Here is a 5,473-nt window from a genome sequence, read left to right as displayed (position 1 = left end):
CAGTGCTATGCATGGTTCCTTGGTAACCTCTAGTTTGATCAGGGAAACTACTGAAAATGAATCCGCTAATGAGGGTTACAAATTTGGTCAAGAGGAAGAAACTTATAATATTGTGGCTGCTCATGGTTATTTTGGCCGATTAATCTTCCAATATGCTAGTTTCAACAACTCTCGTTCTTTACACTTCTTCTTGGCTGCTTGGCCTGTAGTAGGAATCTGGTTCACTGCTTTAGGTATTAGTACTATGGCTTTCAACCTAAATGGTTTCAATTTCAACCAATCTGTAGTTGATAGTCAAGGTCGCGTTATTAATACTTGGGCTGATATCATCAACCGTGCTAACCTTGGTATGGAAGTAATGCACGAACGTAATGCTCACAACTTCCCTCTAGACTTAGCTGCTGTTGAAGTTCCATCTATTAATGGATAAGGTTTTTCTGCTAACATATAAGAATTTTTGAAGACAGAAATACCCAATATCTTGTTCTAGCAAGATATTGGGTATTTCTGTCTTTATTTTGAATCTTTTTTTCTTCTTAATCTTTCTATTCAGAATTCAGTTAACGACGAGATTTAGTATCCTTTCTTGCATTTTCATAACTCGTGAAATGCCGAGTAGGCACGAATTCCCCCAATTTGCGACCTACCATAGGATTTGTTATGTAAATAGGTATATGTTCCTTTCCATTATGAATCGCGATTGTATGGCCAACCATTGTGGGTAGAATGCTAGATGCCCGGGACCACGTTACTATTGTTTCTTTCTCCTCCTTCATATTGACCTTTTCTATCTTTGCCAATAAATGATGAGCTACAAAAGGATTCGTTTTTTTTCGTGTCACAGCTGATTACTCCTTTTTTCCTTTTTAAAGAGTGGCATTCTATGTCCAATATCTCGATCGAAGTACGGAGGTCAGAATAAATAGAATAATGATCAATGGAAAAAAGAAAAAAATCCTTTAGCTGGATAAGGGGCGGATGTAGCCAAGTGGATCAAGGCAGTGGATTGTGAATCCACCATGCGCGGGTTCAATTCCCGTCGTTCGCCCATCGCATTATTGCAAATTCCAAAAATGCAATTTTCCATATTCCTAGTTACGTATTTACTTACGGCGACGAAGAATAAAACTATCGCTATATTTTTTCCTTTTCCTAGTTCTTCTTCCAAGCGCAGGATAACCCCAAGGGGTTGTGGGTTTTTTTCTACCAATGGGAGCTTTCCCTTCACCGCCCCCATGGGGGTGGTCCACAGGGTTCATAACTACCCCTCTTACTACGGGGCGTTTACCTAGCCAACACTTAGATCCGGCTCTACCCAAACTTTTTTGGTTCACCCCAACATTACCCACTTGTCCGACTGTTGCTAAGCAGTTTTGGGATACTAAACGGACCTCCCCAGATGGTAATCTTAAAGTGGCCGATTTACCCTCTTTTGCAATGAGTTTCGCTACAGCACCTGCTGCTCTAGCTAATTGCCCACCCCTTCCACGTGTGATTTCTATGTTATGCATGGCCGTGCCTAAGGGCATATCGGTTGAAGTAGATTCTTCTTTTCTCTCAAAAAACCCCTTCCCAAACTGTACAAGCTTCTTCCAAAGCATACGGCTTTCTAGATGTATATGACGATCTCTAGACAGATGGATCTTATATGAATCATATGATGAAGTACCACATGAGTGGATATATAGGAAAGGAATCCAAATCTGCCGAATCGCTCATGTTATGATCTTCTACATCCTAGGTCTCTGCGTTCCGTCATCTGGCTTATGTTCTTCATGTAGCATTCAGATCGAATGACTCTATGAAATTACGTCGATACTTCCACATATTATGGGTAACGTAGGAGACATCCCTATTTTCCCCCGGGGGTCTTAATTACCACTGCTTAGCTTTCAATTTGCCTCTGACCATCAAATTAAATGTGAATAACCCGTCCTCCTCTCTTTGAAACAAGGGGCGCTTCCGGTTCTGTGCGTGCTTCAAACAATTTTGTCTTCTCCATATTACCATATCTCTAGAGCCAATAATTTTCTATGAGGAACTACTGAACTCAATCACTTGCTGCCGTTACTCAACAGTTTTCTGTTGAGGTCTATCCCGTAGAGGTAGTCAAATTGGATCAGTGATCGATTTCTAGGTTTCGTCGTAAACCTAATTGGTTACTTCCAATTACGTAAATCAATAGTTCAAACCGCACTCAAAGGTAGGGCATTTCCCATTGATATAGGAACTTTTGTACCAGAAACAATAGTATCTCCAATTATAGCCCCTCTGGGATGTAAAATATATCTCTTCTCACCATCCCCATAGTGTATGAGACAAATGTATGCATTTCGATTAGGGTCGTATTCTATGGTTACGATTCTACCAGATATGTCTTTTTGATTCCGTCGAAAATCTATTTTACGGTATAGGCGCTTATGACCTCCCCCTCTATGCCTTGCGGTAATGATTCCTCTGGAATTACGACCTTTACCACAACGGTGCCGTCCATGGATCAAATTATTTCGTGGATTGGATTTCACTTGCCTGTCTACGGTTCCCTTGCGTGTGCTCGGGATAGGTGTTTTGTATAAATGTTTCGCCGTATTATTAAGTATTCTCCTTTAGTTTTTTTCTCTATCTAGAAGTGGAATAGAATAACCCGGTTGAAGGGTAATGATCATACGTCTGTAATGCATTGTATGGCCCAGAATAGGTCCTATTCTTCTACCTTTTCCAGGTAGTCGATGGCTATTCACAGCTACCACCTTAACACCAAAGAAGAGTTCGACCCAATGCTTTATTTCTGTCTTAGTGAATCCCGATTCGACATTAAAAGTATATTGATTCTTTCCCAATAAACGAAGACTTTTTTCTGTAAATACTGCGTATTTGATTCCATCCATAAATCGACTTTCCCTCCTATGCTCTGAGTTCCAGTATCGATAAGAATTCGAGTTCTTATTGTTCTTATGTTATGGTATGAATATACCATACCAATTCGTTATGTATGGATGATGGATGAGATTCCATGGATAGAGAGCCAGTTCCAATAGACTTATGGAATGTTCCCGTTCGTGTGCATCCAGCAGGAATTGAACCCGCAAATTTACCAATTATGAGTTGGGCGCTTTAACCATTCAGCCATGGATGCTTAACAGGGATCATCGTACATCGTAAATAACCAATTTTCATATAGAAAGACATATCATAGAAAAATGAAATCGAAAATATTCCGAGATGGCAAATATTCGGAGATGACTATGAAAACACCTCTCTGGATCCTCGAATTGAAAGAGAGATTGAGAGGGATCAAGAATCCTAATTCTCGCTATTTGGAATGGATCCAATTCTATTGAGTCTGACTCATAGTGATCATTTCTCTTTAGCAAAGAATGACCTTGGTTATCAAAGGATTGAACAACCGGGATCCATTTACTTATGATACCTAGTTGGCATTGATAACAAGGATCTAATGAATTATGAGTTTAATAGATCCTCTTTAGCAGAAAGACGTATATTCCTTGCTCATTATCAGACAATCACTTATTCCCAAACCTCGTGTGGGACTAATCGTTTTCATTTACCATCTCATGGAAAACCCTTTTCGTTCCGCTTAGCCCTATCGGGTATTTTAGTGATAGGTTCTGTAGGAACTGGACGATCCTATTTGGTCAAATACCTAACGAAAAATTACGATTTTCCTTTCATTAAGGTACGAGGGCTTCTTATTCCACAAGAACGAAAGCACCTTTTCATTCTTTCATATACTAGGGGTTTTTACTTGGAAAAGACAATGTTCCATACTAAAGGATTCGGGTCCATAACCACGAGTTCCAGTGCACTAGATCTTGTAGCACTTAGCAACGAAGCCCTATCCATTAGTATTCCACATAAGAAATCCATTCTAGAAAAAAATACAATTAGATTAGCTCTTCATAGACAAACTTGGGGTTTGCGAGCCAAGGTAAGATCGGCTCGGGATCATGGGACCCTTTTCTATCAGATAGGAGGGGCTCTTGTACAAAATAGACTTACTAAGTAATAACCCCATAGAATCTATCTATATAAAGATAAAGAGGCAATCGTGTCAGGAAGCGGGTTTTTCTTTGGCCAAAAGGTACTTCGAACTTGGAACGAGCATGAAGAGATTAACGAGACTTCTTTCTCTTTTGAGTTTTTCTGGCGGACCTGCCGCGCAAGATCTTTGGTCTTCCCCTGGAACCGATGAAAAAAAGTGGATCGCTTCTTATGTACTCGCTCAGAATGATTCTTCTCTATCTATAGTTCATGGCCTATTAGAAGTAGAAGGTGCTCTGGTGCAATCCTTACCGACAGAAAAAGATTGCAGTCAGGTTGATAATAGTCGAGTGACATTACTTCGTCGGTCCGAACTAAGGAATCTGTTAGAAATGTTTTGAAATGGATATTGTTCTCTCTTTGATCAGGGATTGCTATATGAAAAGAAGTGGAGTTTGAAAAAGGGAACGGAATGCTCAAACCGGAACTGCTAGAGGAACGAATTTTCAATAGCATAACTTGGGCTCCTAGAATATGGCGCCCTTGGGACAATCTATTTGATTGCAGGGTTTTGTTCCGAAGCAAAGATATCCGCGGAGGCCGGTTCGTTCGTCCTATTCTGATATTCAGGACCAAGAGGTACTGGATTCTCTTTCGGATAGGCCCTGAAAGGAGAAGAAAGGCTGAAATGCCAACGGACCTCTGTCTATTCTCTAATTCACCCGATCCGATAGTACCCGTTTTTGGAACGTCCAGTGCCAAAGTCACTGAATGGGTAAGTCACCAATCCAATCCCTTTGACAAATCGGATGTCATATTAGATATCATATTCTATATATATAGAAATATCATAGATAGAATAGACATATAGAATTTTTGGTCGGCAAATTCGAAGGAATCATTGAGTGAAAAAGGAGCAAAGAATGACAAAAGACGAGACTCTACTAGTCTTCACTCTTGTGGTTTCCTCTTCCTCGGTTTCTGTTTTCTTATTCGGGATCTTGCTTTTCATGGTTCTCATCTCTGCAACTCGCGATTTTCGCGAGAGAACCAAATCCAAGTTGGTGAAGATCATGATTTGGGCTGGCACGGGGATCGTTTGATCGATTTCCTTGATTTGATCGCTACTTAATGGGCGTGCGCTCAAAGGATACAAACAGGGATTCGCAAACAAAAAGGGGAATTCGTAGTCACTTTTTCCTGTCGCGTAAAAAAAAAGTCTTTACGCGAGAGCAATAGAGGTTGGGATACATCTATCTCTTCTGAGCAACCTCTTTTGGATTCTTAAGACCACCCTTGCAGTAGGATACCATCTGCTTTGGGTTCTTTATTATCTCCTTCGAGGGATTTTTAGGATCGTTCAGGCTATATATATTTAGTCTATTTTGGCTTTTACTGTCTACTTTTCTCAGGGAGATGGTTAAGGACCTCAGAAGATAGAGGAGAGCGCCAGGCCCAGATTTCCGGAATA

Source organism: Triticum urartu, unplaced genomic scaffold, assembly GCF_056163025.1.
Source record: "Triticum urartu cultivar PI428250 unplaced genomic scaffold, HENAU_Tu73 scaffold757, whole genome shotgun sequence".
NCBI lineage: Eukaryota > Viridiplantae > Streptophyta > Magnoliopsida > Poales > Poaceae > Triticum > Triticum urartu.
This window is presented reverse-complemented; position numbering follows the sequence as displayed.